Source organism: Lolium rigidum, unplaced genomic scaffold (assembly GCF_022539505.1).
Source record: "Lolium rigidum isolate FL_2022 unplaced genomic scaffold, APGP_CSIRO_Lrig_0.1 contig_59689_1, whole genome shotgun sequence".
Classification (NCBI taxonomy): domain Eukaryota; kingdom Viridiplantae; phylum Streptophyta; class Magnoliopsida; order Poales; family Poaceae; genus Lolium; species Lolium rigidum.
Window position 1 is genome coordinate 728 of NW_025901083.1, and position 20,560 is coordinate 21,287.

The window sequence follows — 20,560 nt, forward strand, 5'->3', positions numbered from 1 at the left end:
CTCGTTTTCCGCAAACAATCATCTTCCACACAATATGGTTAATCCTTTGTTACAGACAAGCCGGTGAGATTGACAACCTCCATTGTTTCGTTGGGGCAAAGTACTTTGGTTGTGTTGTGCGGGTTCTACGTTGGCGCCGGAATCTCTGGTGTTGCGCCGCACTACATCCCGCCGCCATCAACCTTCAACGTGCTTCTTGGCTCCTCCTGGTTCGATAAACCTTGGTTTCTTTATGAGGGAACACTTGCTACTGTCTGCATCACACCTTCCTCTTGGGGTTCCCAACGGACGTGTGTCAACTGCACGCATCACTCGTCCTCGAGTAGGTAAGTGATAACAAACAAATAATTTTTGAGATGACATGCTGTCACACTACTTTGATCAATCTAAGTGTAAAAAGCAAACATAGCTGGAATCATAGAATCCTAACATAAGCATGATAGATATAATCAAACAATGAAACTTAATAAGCATGCTAAAACATGAATAGTAAGCAAACAAAATAAAATGTATAACGTGCATGGAAAGCAAAGTGATTGTCAAGAGCATAACATAGATACATAATAAAGTGGTACTCAGCTTGTCCCATAAGTGGAAGCAAAACATAAATGTTTGGACACCTTTAAAAGATTATAAGGATGACTAGAAACAAAAAGTTTAAACAAGCCATAATTATGAATCAATCAATAAAATCTTCGGACCATGCACATAAAACTAAGAATGACAACTATGCTCTCATAAGTGGTGCATAAACTAGAAGGTGGAGACTCAATATAAAAGTAAAAGAAGGTCTCTCTTTGAGAGGCAAGTAAGATCACTCATGTGCTAGAGCTTTTATTGAAACAACAAGAGTATAAAATGCACTTTTGAGAGGTGGATGATGTCAACGGTAAGTACAAAGCATATGGGTTGTTGATGCGTGCAATTAACACACGTCCGTTGGGAACCCCAAGAGGAAGGTGTGATGCGTACAGTAGCAAGTTTTCTCAGAAAGAAACCAAGGTTTATCGAACCAGGAGGAGCCAAGAAGCACGTTGAAGGTTGATGGCGGCGAAGTGTAGTGCGGCGCAACACTAGGGATTCCGGCGCCAACGTGGAACCTGCACAACACAATCAAAGTACTTTGCCCCAACGTAACAGTGAGGTTGTCAATCTCACCGGCTTGCTGTAACAAAGGATTAAACGTATTGTGTGGAAGAAGATGATTGTTTGCGAAGAACAGTAAAGAACAATTGCAGTAGATTGTATTTCAGATGTAAAGAATAGGACCGGGGTCCACATTTCACTAGTGGTGTCTCTCCCATAAGATAAATAGCATGTTGGGTGAACGAATTACAGTTGGGCAATTGACAAATAAAGAAGGCATAACAATGCACATACATATATCATGATGAGTACAATGAGATTTAATCAGGGCATTACGACAAAGTACATAGACCGCCATCCAGCATGCATCTATGCCTAAAAAGTCCACTTTCAGGTTATCATCCGAACCCCTTCCGGTATTAAGTTGCAAGCAACAGACAATTGCATTAAGTATGGTGCGTAATGTAATCAACACAAATATCCTTAGACAAAGCATCGATGTTTTATCCCTAGTGGCAACAAGACATCCACAACCTTAGAACTTTCCGTCACTCGTCCCGCATTTAATGGAGGCATGAACCCACTATCGAGCATAAATACTCCCTCTTGGAGTTACAAGTATCAACTTGGCCGAGCCTCTACTAGCAACGGAGAGCATGCAAGAACATAAACAACTCATATATGATAGATTGATAATCAACTTGACATAGTATTCAATATCCATCGGATCCCAACAAACACAACATGTAGGATTACAAATAGACGATCTTGATCATGATAGGCAGCTCACAAGATCGAACATGATAGCACAATTAGGAGAAGACGACCATCTAGCTACTGCTATGGACCCATAGTCCAGGGGTGAACTACTCACACATCGATCCGGAGGCGATCATGGCGATGAAGAGCCCTCCGGGAGATGATTCCCTCTCCGGCAGGTGCCGGAGGCGATCTCCTGAATCCCCCGAGATGGGATTGGCGGCGGCTGCATCTCTGGAAGGTTTTCCGTATCGTGGCTCTCGGTACTGGGGGTTTCGCGACGAAGGCTTTAAGTAGGCGAAGAGGTAGGTCAGGGGGCGTCACGACGGGCCCACACAACAGGCCGGCGCGGCCAGGGCTTGGGCCGCGCCGCCCTAGTGTGGCGTCGCCTCGTGGCCCCACTTCGTATCTCCCTCGGTCTTCTGGAAGCTTCGTGGAAAAATAGGCCCCTGGGCATTGATTTCGTCCAATTCCGAGAATATTTCCTTACTAGGATTTCTGAAACCAAAAACAGCGAAAGCAATCGGCTCTTCGGCATCTCGTCAATAGGTTAGTGCCGGAAAATGCATAATAATGACATATAATGTGTATAAAACATGTGAGTATCATCATAAAAGTAGCATGGAACATAAGAAATTATAGATACGTTTGAGACGTATGAGTTGTGCAAAAGTGCTACTTCTAAATCGCAAGCCTCATGCATAATTGCTACTAGTGCTCACACCTCGTCCTACTCACCTCGGATCACCATTAGCTCTCATCACATACAAGTTGTTTTAACCGAGTATCACAAAGGGGTACCCCCGTGCCTCCTGTAAAAAGGTCCTAGGAGATGCATTGCTTTTGATGTCTCATTTTTAAAGCATCTTCAACTTGGGACATCCATACCGGGATGACACGAGCAACAGATAAATGGACTCCTCTTATTTTTTTATTGCTAGAAGCTTTCTCATAAGAGATTGAGGATTTGTCCAACTGAAAATTCCACCATGATACATGGCTTCGGTTAGCGGTCCAATGTTCTTCTCTAAAAAAAATGTATACTCAAACTATTTTGCATGGATAATCTCCTTCATTTCATACAAGATGAACATGCATAGCAACCCACATGATATTCAGCGGCAAAGCACGCTGAGGTGTCCCCAGTATTTCAATGGTTATCACACAACAAGCAACTTAAAAGAGTTACGGTTACACAAGAAACACACGCTAGACACAATAGTCATTTTTGACTACTTTCCCATGAGCAACAAAAATATAATACTTTGAAATTTAAAGGTAGCACATGAGCAAACTACTATGGAATGGCAATGAAATACCAAATATAGGTAGATATGGTGGAAACTTTGGAATATTTGGTTTTTGGTGGTTGGATGCATGAATAAAATACTCATACAAATGGAGGCTAGAAAAAGACCGGGTGCGACCAACTAAGAGAGCATAATGGCCATAATCATGCACAACGACAAAATATATTAATCAAAGCATAAAGTGATACACAAGTTGCAAACTAAATGATCATAGAGGCAAGAATTGAATGTAATGTAGTCATAATATGTTGCAAAACATGTGCCAAGTCGACCCAAATAAAAACATTCGCATGAGAATATATACCACAATATTATGCTTTTCTATTGTATGCTAAAAACAATGCATGAAACCTTCAATGGCACACTAAACACTCTCAGTATTTGAGACTAATCATAATGAAAACATAATTAACAAGATCATCATGATAATAACATCTAGCAAGATATGCAAAAATAACTATGCCACAGTCTAAAAATGCTTCCATTTGCATCACATACACATAAAACTTTTTTCATGCTTCCAACGCCAACCAAATGAAACCAAACAACTCTCATATATGAAAAACAAGTAAATGTACAGAGAGCTATTGATACACAAATAAATATAAAAGTGGAGCGTGTCTCTCTCCAACGCAAAATGCATAACAGTGGAGCGTGTCTCACTCCAAAATAAACATGCAAAACAGCGGAGTGTGTCTCACTCCAAAGTAAATATGCAAAGCGGTGGAGCGTGTCTCACTCCATAGTAAACATGAATGATGGGATCCAAATTTATTGAAAGTAAACACACAGAAAAAAGTAAAGACGCTCCAAGGATAACACATATCACATGAAGGAATAAAAACATAGCGTGTTGAAAAATGACCTGGTGCTTTTTGTTGATGAAGAGGGGATGCCTTGGGCATCCCCAAGCTTTGACGCTTGTACTTCTTGGATATTTCTTGGGGGGTCCAGAGGACATCCCCAAGCTTGATCTCTTGTCCATGCTTCATCTTATTGCATCATTCCTCTCTCCCTACACTTGAAAACTTCCTTCACACAAAACTCAGCACAATTGATTAGCAACATTAGTGCAAATAAAAATGTATCAAACCAGCAAGGCTTCAGTAATGGCACATATCAAACACTCATTTTAACATATGCTACTGTAGCTACTTCTTCTCAAATCTCTTTTTCACAAAAGAACTCAAAAAAACGAAGCATAAGACGCAAATGCAAAACATGGCAGAAATCTGTTAAAACAGACCAGCAAGCAGAGATCGAAATTAAAGAAATAGTTCTGTTGCTCAAATATAAAAATGATAAACTAACGAAAGTTATCTAACATACTGGGGAATAAGCACAAAAATTTGCAGCTCAACATAACGTTCTGGCGATGTTTAACAAATTTTTTCGTGACCAGCACAGAATCTGTTTCAGAATTGCAAATACCCCAAACACTGCTTTCTTTCTATTAGAGGCTACCCTTGGCACAAAAACGAAATAAAAACGATAAGGAGAGGTTATTACAGTAGCAATAACTTCCAAGACTCAGCAAAGCAAAAATAACAGAAATAGAACATGGGTTGTCTCCCATAAGCGCCTTTCTTTAACGCCTTTGAGCTAGGCGCAAAAAGGGCGCAAATCAAGTATTATCAAGAGGTAAAGCATCAAGATCAATTACTTCTTCCAAAACACCATTTGTATCATCAAGTACCTTAGACACCTCTGAAGATTCAACATGCAATTTACTCTTAGTTGTACTAAAAGTTTTATCAAATTTAAACATATCATGGGTTTTTGGTTTGGGTGCCTTAGGGACATACATAAACTTTTGTTCTTTCCCAACAAAAGCTCTCTCCTTTTTGAAACCAAAAGAGGAAAAAGTTGAACTCAAAGTTTCCATAGCTTCGTGAAGTTTACCAATTCTAATATTTCTATCATCATTTGCAATGCTACCCTCCAAAACAGCAATTTTTTTTATTGATTCCTCCTATCAACTCATTAGTATGGATAGCATCAAAAAGTAAATTGGGCAAACTTTTCTCTAAATAATCTAGTCTTTTTACCACCTCTTCTAAAGTGATCTCAGTTTTAGCAACATTAATGGGATGACTTCCTATTAAACTTTTAATTAAAACATAGGCTTCCGAAGCGGGAGCACCTAGGAAATTACCACCAATAAGTGTATCTAGAACATATCTATTCCAAGTAGAAATACCAACATAGAAATTCCTAAGAAGAATCATAGTAGAATATTTCTTAGTACATCTATGATGAGCATCACATATTCTATACCAAGCATCTTTCAAACTTTCACCCCCTTGTTGCTTGAAAGTACGAACCTCAACTTCAGGGACATTCATTTTGCAAAGTTAAGTAAACAACACAAATAAAAACTATACTATTCTTTTTTGATTTTCGATATAAAATGCAAACAAGATAAAAATAAAATATGCAAGCAAAACAATAACAAAGTAAAAGAGTTGAGAGTGAGAGACTCCCCTCGCAGAAGAGATGCTTTTCTCCCCGGCAACGGCGCCAGAAAAAGTCTTGCTGGTGTGAAGTTGATGAAGGAGAATTTATGCGCAACGTTGAGTGGAACCCCAAGAGGAAGGTATGATGAGCACAGCAGGAAGTTTTCCCTCAGTAAGAAACCAAGGTTTATCGACCAGTAGGAGAAAAACGTTCTCTCCTGAGGTGTTGCGAACCAACTCGTGGCAGGGCGCACTGCCGGCGTTAGCAGCAATGTGGAGATCTGCACACAAACAACCAATTACTTTGTCCCCAACTTTCAGCGAGGTTGTCAAGCTCACTGGTTTTGCTGAAAACAAAGGATTAAACGAACTGTGTGGAAGAAGAATTGTTTGCAGAGAACAGAACAGGAAAATGCTGTAGAAGATTGCAATTAAAAGAAGAAGGACCGGGGTCCACAGTTCACTAGAGACGCCTCCCCAATAATATAAATATGTTGGGTAAACAAATTACAGATGGGCAATTGACAAACAGAGATTCTACGCTAATGGTTGGTGGAGAATACATGCTATGAAAGTATGTGGGCATTACAACAATATACATAGACCGTAATCCAACTGCATCTATGACTAATAATCCACCTTCAGGATTGCATCCGCGACACCCTCCAGTATTAAGTTGCAAGCAACAGACTATCGCTTTAAGCAATGTGTAAACGATGAAACTACCCTTGAATAGAACATCGTTGTTTTCTCCCTAGTAGCAACAACACATCTACAACCGTAGAGAACAAGGTCACTTCCCATGGTTAAATAGAGGCATGAACCCACTATCGAGCATAAATACTCCCTCTTGGAGTCGCTAGCATCTACTTGTCCAGAGCATCTACTAGAAACGGAGAGCATGCAAGATCATAATAATATAATACATAATCTCAACCAAAGGAATCTCTCTATAAATCGGATCCACATCAAACCAACATGTAGCAATTACAAATAGATGATCTTGATCATGTTAGGCAGCTCACAAGATCTATACATGAAGCACAACAAGGAGAGGACAGCCATCTAGCTACTGCTATGGACCCATGGTCCCGTGGAGGACTACTCACGCATCACCTCGGATGAAGACATGGCGATGTAGAGGCCTCCGACGGTGATTTCCCTCTCCGGCAGGGTACCGGGATGGACTGCAGAACCCTCCCGAACTGGGGTTTCGGTTGACGGCAGCGTCGGAACTTTTCGTGGATGGAGGCTCTCGTCTCTGGGGTTTTCCCGATACGAGGAATAAATAGGCGGAAGGGCTGAGCAAACGAGGCGACGAGGCGCCAGTACATGGGCCTGGCGCGGCCAAGGGTGGGGTCGCGCCTGCACTATGTACTGCCACGTGGCAGCTCTCATGCGCGTGTCCTTCTGGCTCCGTCTTCATCCCGGAAAAATAAGACTCTGGGCTTTTGTTTCGTCCAATTCCGAGAAACTTTCATGTACAACTTTTCTGAAACACAAAAACAGCAAAAAAACAGGAACTGGCACTGCGGCACTGCGTTAATAGGTTAGTCCCAGAAAATTCTAAAAAGTGTGGAAAAGTGCACATAAAACATATAAGAATTGTAACAAAACAAGCATGGAGCATCAAAAATTATAGATACGTTTGGGACGTATCATCGACTGACAATCCCATTGCTTTCATTGTACTTGCAAACAAAAGGTTTAGACAACTGCCTCCATCCATGAACACTTTGCTCATATTGTATCCTCCGATATGTGCTCCAAGGACTAGGGCAGCGTGACCGGGCCTTGGAATGGCTATCGGGTGATCGGCTCTGCTGAACATGATGTTTTGATTCGACCAATCGATATAATCGGGTACCGCTGCCATAGCCACTTCTGCAAACTTTATCTCCCGTGAAAACTTCTTGGCCTCCCTCTTTGAAAAGCTAGTCTTGTGAATCATGTTCACTTGCCCTCGAGATGCAGGGTAAACTTTGGTTGGTATGTAGATATCTTCGTCTGGCACATATTGTTGTTGCCGAGGATAATTGTAAGCTGATGCTCTTCCTTCTGCCAAATGAGCCTTTGCTTCCGAATCGAACCTTAGCTCTTCACATAGCTTCTGAATATCGAGGAACTGCCGACAATCTTTGAGTAGATGCGTAGCCTTCTCGATGTTGTCTTTTGGGTTGATATAAGAGTGGAAGTAACATGGTGCGACAAGCTGCTCCGCGGCTGGCAAATAAGGTGCGCGGCTGCGATTCTTGCTTAATTGCGCGTATGACATCCTTTATCACACTGGCGGAGGCGACTCGCAGCTCGTTCTTCTGCTTCGCAACGAAGATCCCTTCTCCTCTTCTGTTGCTCCTCTCTGCTACCGAAATTCCTTCGGCTGCTCCCGTTGTTGTTCCCACGCAAACCCACTGAGGCTATCAGCGGGACAATGATTTCAGGAGCCGAAGTCCGTAAGCTTGATGCAGACGAATTTGGAAGTCAAACGAACCCTCCATAATCGACAATGAAGTGGACACCGCCGAAGGTTGCATCCATATTTCTATGCAACCCCGAAGGAATCGGATGCGATCTTTCAGCGCGTGGAGTGAACTCGAAGGACCCGGAACGAACCAAATTTTTTGGGCTTGGTGGTGTTGGTGAAGCCAGCATGAACGTTGCTGATGTGACCGGAGCTGCCGATGACATGCCTTGTACCGACAGGTTTCCCACAGACGGCGCCAATTGACGAGGGTGCTCCTCGGCAATGCCCACCTTTTGGGGCTTAGGGTTGACGGAATCCTGCAGGCTGACACGAGACATCGGATACCAAACAGATAGGGAGAGAGATTGACCCAGGTTCAGGGCCCTCGATGAGGTAAAACCCTTACTTCTTGCTTGTTTGATCTTGATTATCGAATAAATAGGGTTACAATGGGTAGCCTAAGGCTAAGACTAAGATCTCGTCGAGAGGCTAAGATTTCTAATGACCTAGCTCTAGACTTGTGGTGAATCTGGTTGTGGTGATTGTTTGTACCTCGGTAGACCCTCTCCTGGCCCTTATATTGCAGGCCAGGTCACGAGAGTTCTGTCCGGGTTCGACTAATTTACAAAGAGTTATATGCCTAAACTTTCCTTATTCTTTGTCTTCTTGCCTTTTCCACCAAGAATATTTCTTCGGAACCAACGTATCAGCCCACCTTCGTCTGTGGATGATCTTCATGGGCCCCTGGTTGGGCTGTAAGAGGTAGCATAACATTGGTTACCCGAAGGGTAATGCCCACATCAACGCCTGAGAATAAAAAATAATAATTTTAATGCATAGAATATGTACAAGAGGCCCTTTCTCCAACGCAAACTTCAGTGCTAGACGCTAAGGACCTGATTGGTTTCCCCGTAGCAATTTTTGCGCTTTTGCCCATCGTATGCAACTTGGCTCAACATCTACCATATAAGTGGAAACTTGACTTGGGTCAGCTTTGGTACTACGTTTAGATGCCAACAATTTCACTTCGGTTCGGTTGGAGAAACCAGGGGCAGTTCGTTTGGTAGGCTGTTTTGCGCTTGAAAGAAACATAACAATGTGTTTGGTTATGTGCGGAACGAGAAATGTGATAACATCTTTCCCAAATGGTGAGGATACCACCCCTTTCCAGCATCGAGCATACATTCTTCAGTACCACATACCAGATATTACTCAACACGACATAGCACACATTGTTCACAACGGCATAGCAAACATTGTTCGACGCATAGCCGACATAGTTCATGACGGAATTAAACAAAGTACGAGACAAATACATGCACATATTTCATTCATTGATCATGGCAAGGGCTGGATGATGTTGTGGGCACTCCTGGACCACATCTGTCATGGTGTAGTCGAAGATGGTGGCCTTGAAGACGTTGCCCCTCATCATCTTGAAGGTCATGAAGTACCCTATCTTGATCTGGTGGGCAATAGAAAATCCAGGCCACCGCTGATCCAGGAAGACAGTGCCTTTGACGTCCCTCAGCTTCACCATCCAGGAGCAGCCGGTTCTTATCTTGAGGATGATCATCCTAGCGACGGTGCCAAGTTAGGAGCGGAAGCCTGTGGGAATTGGCAGCATATCCAACCCCGGAGACAACACCACTTTGGCAAAATGGGTTGGTCCGACGTCGTCATGGAAATGCACAACCTTCACAGGCCTCCCCTTAGGCCTCTTGGCAGAGCTTCCGTCTCCAGCTGCTTTGTTGGAAGTGCCCTCGCCAAAAGGCATGTCAGCTCCACCCATCATCAGCTTGGAGCACTACAAGATGAAGAAACAATTTGAATGAGCACAAATAGATGTAGGCCCAACCTCATATGATAATATTCTTGTGGGACCAAATGAGAACATGGCAAAGAAGGCCTCATACCTATGAACACCACATGTAAAGGGACTGTCAGCAAACTAAGTCTAGTGTACAAGCAATGTTATTGGACAAATGACTAGGTTTACCGCTAGCCCCTTTCATATGATTGTGCCACATTTTATATCATTGGCCAAAGGAGAAACAAGATTGCAAGAATGATGCAAGCAAAACAATAAGGCCTCATACCTATGAACACCACAGGCAAAGGGACTATCCACAAACCAAGTCTAGTGTACAAGCATTGTTCTTGCACAAAGGACTAGGTTTAGGGCCAACCCCTTGCCTATGATTGTGCTACATTTTAATCACTAGCTAATGAGAAACAAGATTCGAAGAATGATGCAAGCAAAACAATAAGGCCTCAAATCTATAATCACCACACTTGATGCTAGTCAACCTAGTACAAGGCACAAGGAGGAGTGTTTTTGTTTTTCTACAAGGTTGGATAGCATCAAATGTGGTGTCATTTGGTTCACGTGTTCATACCATGGGCCATAGCATTGAACTTATCACAGAAAATAGTTGGGATCATTGAACAGATCAGTAGATGAAGTTACATCAAGGTTCACAGTGCAAACATAGGCTAATTATGGTATGGTACAAGCCAGGTTATCTTACATCACTCATCACAAATAGCCCTAATCCTCTTCAATTTATCCCTATTAGCAAAACCTAGTTTTAACAGGTCATACACGACATACACTAACTTTTTCCTGTCTTCTTTTAGTGCCTCATTTTCTGCCATCAATGCCTCTTTTTCTCCCTCCCACTCCTCATTCATATCCCTCCCTGCCTCTCTTTCCCCTCCCACTCCTCCTTCCTAGCCCTCAGGATTTGTGCTTGCGTTCTGTGCACGTTCTTCAACATTGCTACCTCGTTCTTCAAACCTTCTAGTTCATCTTCACCTCGGTTCTGAACAAACTAGGGTACGAGCATGCCTCATAAATCGTAGCACGAGCAAGTGGATGATATGTTTGATCAGAAATTAATGCAATATCAAACAACGGACTTCGAGCATGGCACTAGGTTCTAAAAAACATCTATCTAGTGGCTTAGCATTTGTAATGACCCAGGAAAACCCTATATTAGATTTTTTCACCGTTGCTTGTTTTTCCGTGTAGTTCCAAAAATCATATGCATCATGCATCATATCATCCATAAGATTTTATCAAATAAAAATTATTTTGAATAAAAATTATTTTGTGTTACCCCCTCTAATAAGGTTTATATAATACACCTCCTCTATGTCTTTTCATTTAACAAAACCCCAAACACAATATTTAAAACCTTGGAAGTTGTTTTGGTTTCAGTAATAATGTTTTCCAAAATGTGCTTGGACATGTTCTCCTACTTTATTTCTCTCCTCTTTGTCTCTCTATCTTCCTTTTTCTCTTTGTCTTCTTAAATCTGTCTTTGCAAATTCTAGTAATCCAATTCGAAATAAGGCATGCGACCACATCTTGGCATTTTTCGACTTCCTGACCAATCTCTCTTCTCTGCCGAAACACAGCATCCATACTCTCTCTTGTTTCAGCCCACCAACACCGAAGCACACCAATACTGGCCACCTCTCCTCGTTGATCTTTTCACGTCAGGTGGACTTCATCTCCTTCGTACATCAGCACATCCGCAGTAGCCACGTCGACCTGCAGCTTGATGCGATGGCAACCATGCAAGGTCCTCCTCAATATAAAAGCCGCCTGCAACCCTAGCTCCTTAGTCCGTCCCATCCGCCGCCACTCATCTGCTCCCCTTCTCTATCTCCTCGCGTCCGTGATACGAGTCGTTGGCCTGATCTTTCACGGTGCACCTCCTTGATCTAATGGATCTGATAATTCTCCAAATTACGTGAGCGATACACGCGACCTGAAGATGGGGAACACCAATCCTACGAGCAACTCGACGGTGAACGACGAACCTCACGCCTGGATAGACACGCCAAGCTCGACAACCCTCGACAATTCGAGGACCTTCTCGCACGCATGATAACTCTTGACAGATTCAAAAACTCTCACGCCTTTATTGATGGATAACTGGACGAACGTCCGAGACGCCGTCACACACACCGATCCCAATGGGACGGTGATAATATGAACTTTAAGTTCTACATTATTCTAAATAAGCTCAAAGCTACCCTAACCCTAGCCGACCAACTCCCTTATATGAGGGGATGGCTGGGGCGCCCCACTTAATGGGTTGACCTAGTTCGGTTGGACAGGCCCATACCAAACAAACACTAATTAAAACCCTAATGGCCCACCACATGACCTGGTTACATTATTTCCTAATAACAATACTATCATAAATCGTTGGTACAACCTTAGACTCAATCATCATATCGCGGGCTGTCCTAGTGTACCAAGTTGCATGGATGTTCTCATCATCCTCCTCCCTTTCAAGAAGAGTTGTCCCCAACACGTGAGGGTCTGCTGGAAAAAGGGCGGCGTCAGATAAGCAACATCGTCGGTCTTTATCTGCAAGCCTCGCCAGTCTTTCACACCTCATCCTCCCGTTGACTAGCTTGACTTGACCTTGACGCCCTTTGGTCTTCGACGTCATCAACCTGATGGAGACTCAAGCATCCTTTCAAATGCAACTGAAAGCGCACCATGCATATCACCCACAACAAACAGAATAATAAGTTGAATACATCCGCATTTGCATTCTACTGAAAACAAGTGTCTTTTCCTTTTCGCTACTGTTCCTCGTGAAAAATTGCACCAACCAAACAATTTACTATCACTTCCCATTGAAATCCACGTTCAGCCAATCAATCTCCACGAAAACAACACTTTCGTCAGCTGAAACGTGTCTTTCTTTTCTTGCGCAAATATCCCAACCGATATGTGTAGTTTTTTTTCTTATAATCTGTTGTTGCCTAGGAGAAAACCCTCACGTGGCCACCCAATCCAATAAAAAGGTGACCAGGTTGATCTCTTTGTGTACTAAACAAACAACTCTTTCCATAATGCTACCCGATCTGTTTCCTTTCCTTTCCAAAGTGGATCAGCAAAACTTTACTTTCCTGCCCGTACGTAGTCCATGTACAAAAGGAAAAATAATCTTTCCTTCTATTTTTTTAACTGGTCGATCACCACACCCAACAAAATCTGCACTCAATATTTCCTTTAAATATTTCCTTTCCTTGCATGCTTGTACATGCGTAGGAAACTGAAACGCCGTCCGCGAGAAAAGAAACCTCGTGCTTGTACATGCTTGTACCCGATCTGTCACACGTGATTCAAGCTAACCCCGATCTCCAATACGATCGGAAAATATCGATCTGAACTCCTCTTCTGCTACGTGCTTGTCTCTCCACGTACGTGGATTCCCCTAGTCCTGGACGTGCAGCTGTTGGTTGCTTCGATCCGCACTTTCCTTTGATGTGCGTTGCTTCTTTCCTGTGCTTTGCCAATCGCAACTAGAACGTGATCCGACCGGATCCACGCACGTCTCGCCAGGTAACGTGCCGACAAAAATCGATCTGGTGTAAATCGACGGTAATCCTAAACGTACGGACGTTTTGCTTACGGAAAGAGTTACAGGCTGACGTGTAACATACCGGTTGGTTCAGATTTGATTCGTTCCTTAAAAATCGGAAACGACCTCCATGTGTGATGCGCCATCGTGAGTCCGTAAGTGTTTTCCGTAAGCGAAACATCCGTATGTGTAGCATTACTCGTAAATCGATCTCCAGAAAAAAAACTTGCGATCTTCCGGCGGCAGTGCCGAGTACTGCTGGCGGAAGTGCCGGCCATCCGACGGAAACATCTTCTTCCTTACGAGACCGAGTAACAAATTAATCTTGCACCGTGATCATCCTAGCGCTATGATACCACATGATACACGTCGTTGGTCCGATCTTTCACGGTGCACCTCTTTGATCTAATGGATTGGATAATTCTCCCAATCACGTGAGCGATACACGCGAACTGAAGATGGGAAACGCCAATCCAGCGAGCAACTCGACGATGAGCGACGAACCTCACGCCTGGATAGACACGCCAAGCTCGACAAACCTCGACAATTCGAGGACCTTATCGCACACACGATAACTCTTGACAGATTCAAGAACTATCACGCCTTTATGATAACTAGACGAACGTCCGAGACGCGGTCACACACGTCGATCCCAATGGACCGGTGATAATATGAACTTTAAGTTCTACATTATTCTGAACTACTAAAAGTGCCCGTGCGTTGCACCGGGTAACCAAATACCCAAACGTTCCAGCAAACCATCTATGTTGATACTTCTCCTCTTTGCCATCATCAATTCATCATCGACGGTAATCTCATTTTCTATTCATAACAATATTGGATTGCAAGCCTCTCACTGCACCAACTTGTAATGCCACAAACTTGTAATGATGGTGGGTGCCATCCTTATTTCATTAAGATATGAATTCAAACGAAAATACAGTTACTGCACACATGATATTCTCCAACGTTTCAAAATTTTAGTAAAAATAATTGCTGGTTCAGTAAAAACATTATACTACATTCAGTAAAAAGTTAATGGCAAAAATATCAAGATTAGAGCTGAATTTACACAATACAATGTGTTAAAATAAGTCTAGTATGTATCTGACTGTATTTATTTTAACACGTATGTGCGTGTGTAACGCGTACTGATTATTATACTATATAAAAGAGAGACGTGGTGACACCCTAAACTTAAACTTGGTACTCATGCTGCATTCAAGAAATCAGTACATGCTAATATTTGTTGAACGCTAATATTTTGTATTTTATAAATTACAATTAATAATTCCCGTAAAAGATCTTTGTGAATCCACTAACTAAGAGTAAACCAAGAACCCAACCACACTCATATATATATATACCTCTCTTTTTAAGACTTCCACAATGATACTGCACCAGATTATCCAGAAGAGATGCCACCTGACCATCGATGCCAGATGAAATGCTCGATTGCCTCCAGCAAGTTTTGATTGTCGAGAAAATCCCTACTGTACCTCCAAACCAGATCACATGATCGGGGTCGTGTTCCAACATGATCGCCCTTCCCTCCCCTGGCTCCTTGTTGCATGCTGGGATTGCTAGCGTGACGCCGAGTTGTGGAGTGCTCGGGCTTGCGAGGCTGACCGCAGAGCTGTGATCGTCTGGAGCGCATACTTTTGCTAGCTGTTTTGGCATGTTCTCTTTCTCTCTCCCCATCCCCTACCTTATATCCGTAGATTCAGGTGGGGAATCTCTCCCCCCGGTGATCATTCAAACAAAATTCCCCAGACAGTCATACATGTAAGTATTTTGAGTCCGATTTTTCGAAATGAGTCGAAATCTACTTGCAACTCCAGCTCGGTCTTTTCCAATCAAGGAGGATACAACCGCTGACGGATGATGTCCCTCCTTGTTGGGCATCTCCTTGAACAGCAGCTGGAGCCGAGCATCGTCGAGGCCAAGCTGCCGAGGCTATAGTGCACCCGGGGTGAGGCGGATCACCTAGCTACCTTGCGCTGCTATCCTGGTTTGGGGACCTCGACAGCGCCGGCGTGTGCCATCGACTCTACCGCCTAAACCATCTCAACGAGCTGTTGAGCGGGAAGACCCGGGCGAGCACACGCGGCCGGATGGTGCCGGAGGATGGAGAACACGGCATAGCCATAGCCACATCTTGTCAACGCTCGTGAGCTCTAGTTCGATCGATGGAAGCACCGTACAACCGTTGTACATGTCTGGAGCACGTAGGTCCCGTTGATCTCGCCGACGGCGGGATCGTATGGAGTAGATGCGGTTTATCGATGTTCCACAGATATATTGCGTAGTTTTCGTGCTGGTATCGATCTTCATATCGATCTCGTCGATCTCACATGTACATATACAGGGAACCGCATCAGGGTATCAGGCTTGTCCTCGGCGACTTCGTCACTGGCCGCCGCAAAAGTTTCATGTGAAGGAGGCATGTCTGGTTGCTGCCGAATTCATTGGAAGCCAATTGGCTGTTGGCGTGACAACAACAGCTACTCTCCTTGTATATTCGTGGGCGGCAACTTTTCATAAACCATGGTGGCGGATTTCCAGATCAGCGGTGCTTTTGGAGCTCGTTTGACGCACAAGCTGTTTCAGAGCAGCGGTGTGGTTTTGAGACGGGATCCATGGCGGCGGAGAGCTTGGATACATGACCGCAGGGACCTTGGCCGGGATCCATGGTGACGGCTGGCCCGGTATGCATGCATGTTCCGGGATCAATTTCGCCGAGATTCAGACGTTGTTCAGGCCAAAGCCTTGAACGATCAGTGGATTAGCTGGTATACTCCATGCTACTCACGCACGGGAAAACTGATTTGGCCGCCACAGGCCCGTTCATGTAGCTTACCAGGGTATATATGCACGAGGCAGCGGTAAGAAGGAATCATTGATGGACTTGGATCTACCTGAACACGCAGCATGTTGTACGAAGGAAACCAAAACGTACACGGCTCAACGTATGAAAGCTCGTACAACGCCAGGAACGAATCGTTGATGGAGTTTTAGCTCTACCCGAACACGTAACGTGTTGTACCAAGCAAATCAAAAGGCTCACGCGCGGCGCACAAAGACGTAAAGAACGATGGACGAAAGCGCATTGTTGCGGACCAAACCACGGAAACGTTAGCTCCTTTATTATTAGGCATAGACTAGGAAATGTGCCCGTGCGTTGCAACGGGATTGAATATTTTGATGGCACGGTTGCACCACTGATGTCGGTCGCTCGAAGGTTGTGATGACGTGTGTGAGCATAGCTACCATGACACTGTGCTTGTACTCTGTGTCAGCAGCCGCCACCACCAGGTTCGGCTGGTTGACGAAGCGGACATGATCCATATTGCTCTAGTGGTTGCATATCGTCTAGTACGACCAGCTGACCTTCTCATGATCGTGGCTACGAAAAAGCTTGCGAGTAAAAATTGATGAACAACCTATCGACAAACAAAAGTGGCGGAGTGAGTTAGGCGTTAATGCTAAAGCACAACATGATGGGACCTTGTCGTCATAGCACGACGGCTATAGGACAGCGACATCCGGATGTTGGTGTGTGCCGCCAATCTAGAGTTCGACACCGCCACAACAGTACACCTCATAAGAAAAGACCGGTGCAACAAAAAATCAAGTATAATATAATTTTCGTATTACAAACTGTCATGAACTAAAAACTGTGTAAAAGCAAATTAGATTCGGTCAAAAATAGAATTTTGGAAACGCACAAACTACTTAAGCTAGCTATCTTTGATCCAAAACGAAAATCCCAAATACATCTAGCAGCAGGCCTCGAGTGCACGCGCTCCACACTTCAGCTGCCTTGAGCCGGCAGCATCCTAGGCCAGCCGCATGCACGCACTCCAGCTATCAGCCTTGGCCAGTAGCCCCGCGGAGAACCAGGCAGCAGCGTGCACGTCCACGGCTATGCACGACGACCTGCCGCTGAGGCGCAGCACCTCGTGTCCTTGTCTCGTTCTTGTCGCCCACAACGCTGTTATTGGGGAATCCCGGCCAATAGCATCCCCCTGCGGAGGCGCCCTGTTCAGCTTGGCGGTCAAGGCGTCGTAGCTCTGCAGAAATAACGGCGCCACCACCCACCGGCAGGCGTGCGTCACGGCGTCCATGTCGAAAGGTAGTAGCAGGCCAACGCCCCCCTTGTTGTCATGCAGGCGGATTGACCATGGCGTGCCATCGCACATACGCGATGTGCAGTGCGGCATCACTCATATATCTGAATTAATTGCTCGGGGTTGTGCCGTCTTCTTTTTTCAGTCCGTCGACTCGACTCGCCTCCACCGCCTCGTCATCCACCGGTGGCCAAGTGCCTTGACGCCGCCCGCACAGTCGCATAGATATCCTCCCGTCGACGAAACAAAACTTTCTCGCCGGACCTACTTGAATCTCAGGCGATCTGGCGTGTGCGAGACGAAGATGAATTGTTGCTGATTGTCGATGGCCTCATGGTCTAGAACAGGGGCGCCACGATGCGAGCCTCTCGCATCACTGCAAGTCATGCGGATCGCCGCCGTCGAGTGGCCGCGCGCACCAAGGCACGTAGGCTGCGGATGACCATGGATCATCAGTCTATGGTGATAGGGGTGGCAGTAGTGATGGTGATCATCAGCCTATGTGCTATGTGGTGGTAGCTGGATTTCTTCTCCGTGTGGTACTGGCAGTCAAAAACTCAAAATCCGCGAGCCAGCCAATCCCGACGACGTTGACTAACTTGTTGAAAGCGAAGAAGGCACCAGCTATGTTTGCTAGGGTTGCTCCAGGCGCTGCAGCAGTAGTGTTTTGCTGATCACTGGGTTGTCCAATTGTCCATGAGGCCATGGCTGTCGAGAGTCCGAGACGACATGCAGGGCGGTGGCTGTAATAGATCAAGCCGAGCACCGAGCGTTGGGAGCGCGAGAACGACGAGAAGAAGGTTGGCGCCGGGTTCCCATTGGCGAGGAGCGCGGCGAGTCCTTCCATGGCGCGATTTCTTGCTCGGCCCGGTCATCGTCGTCATCGCCGACTCAGATCAGAGCCTCGCGTAAGTACCGCAGTTTCGATTCGTCCCGACTTGGAGCTTTGATAGGCGCCTAGGCCTCGTCAATATATATAGACGTGCATGTCATCGGATCCTGTTTCGATCGTATGATTCGTATCTGGAACGGACCGTAACGTGGTAAGGAATAGAAAAGAGTCTGACACCGCAAGGAAATCGATCTTTATGGAACAAACTTAACGCGGCGACGGAACAAAAATTAGGAGCGGACGAAGGACGATTGACCAAACGGACCAAACCACGGAAACGCTTCTCCCTTTATTATTAGGTATAGATATAGATATAGATATAGATATAGATAAACTCAAAGCTACCCTAACCCTAGCCGGCCAGCTCCCTTATATGAGGGGATGGCTGGGGCGCCCCACTTAATGGGCTTGACCTAGTTCGGTTGCACAGGCCCATACCGAACAAACACTAAATTAAAACCTAATGGCCCACCACATGACATGGCTACATTATTTCCTAATAACAATACTATCATAAATTGTTGGTACAACTTTAGACTCAATTATCATATCACGAGCTGTCCTAGTGTACCAAGTTACATGGATGTCCTCATTAGTCCGAGTGTGGCCGATGCCATCGAGTCCCATGTGCGCCATGACATGGCCGCCCTCATCGTGCCGGCCGCTGCTCCGGCCAAACGTGCGCTCTCTCTGTCGAGTTCTTTTTCCTCCCGACCGACGCCCTTGTTCCCCGTTGTCTGCACGTCTCCATTGCGGACTTCGTTGATGCTGCCCGGCGGCCGGCTCTCTCTGGTAAGCTCCGCGCCCTTCTGAACTATTCCCTGGTTTCTTACTCCTTTTTCTTGCGGTCCTACAGGCGTTGATCGCCGCTCTCCTCCACAGGACCTCGTCGCCGTCACAACTTCAACGTGTACCAGAACAAGTCCGGCCCGTGATGAACGTCTACACCTCCAGAACGTCGCCCGCCACGGGGTTCTCCTCCCCCTGGCCAGACCCCTCTGCCCACAACGCACGCGCCATGCACACCTCACGCGCGGCAGCGCCGCCCTTGGTACCTACGGATCCAAATCCAAATAGTTATATGGTGCTTACCACCTTATCATCCTTGTCACCACTTTTCAAGAAAAGATGGACTATAGGTTGGGAGCCCTTTTCGGAAAAGTTGCGAGAAAATGTTTCCGAGAAAGAAGATTTCAAAAACCTTGGAATGGGGTAGCCCTTCCCAAGTGTGATGTTTTGAAAATAAAAAATGTTTCAAAAAGGAAATGTTTGGAGGCAAGTGGAGATGAAAAGTTATTTTCGAAAAACCTTGATAACTAAGTATCTAACCGGACCTAGCCAGTACAACCACATTATCCTTTAGTGGGACAGGGCGTAGAGTAGTAGTCTCTCTCGCCTTAGTTTGGGTCCTGAAAGTGTAAGGGGTAGTCCGAGCATGGACACCTATCGACCGTGGCCTTCCCGACGAACTGGGAACGCCTTTCCATTACGTACCGATGGCAGGGGTACAACCTATGAGCTCCCATTGAATAATGCCCCGCAGTTGATCGCGGCATTCCGGAGGATCGAGCTGGTCGGGGAATTTGCTACTCCTAGGTAAACGATCCCTCAGACTCTGGTGTTGGGAGGTACAACTCTAGGCGGCATGTCTTAGGCTAGGGCGAGCAGGCGAAAAACTACGATCGGGTGCTTGTCGTGGCATATGTTGTTATGCAGAGACGATGCCCACACGATGAGTATTCGGATCTTGTGGGGAAAGTGTACAACCTCTGCAGAGTGTAAAACTATTCGAATAGCCGTGTCCGCGGTTATGGACATGGGAAAGGCCGTTGCTTGGCATTGAAGGAGTTTTGTTTTACAAAAGTGTTTTCCAAAAAGGTTTTGGAAAAGTACCTGGGAGGTACGGTGGAAAAAAACTAGAAAAGTTGGAATGGCCATTTGGGATGGCCGGAAATAAGAATGGGTTATCCTTACCTATTAGTCTGCAAACAAAATGGTTTACAAAAAGTTTTCAACAAGGATATAGAGATGTCATACTCTCGAGAAGAACCACCTCTCGCTCCTTGTAAC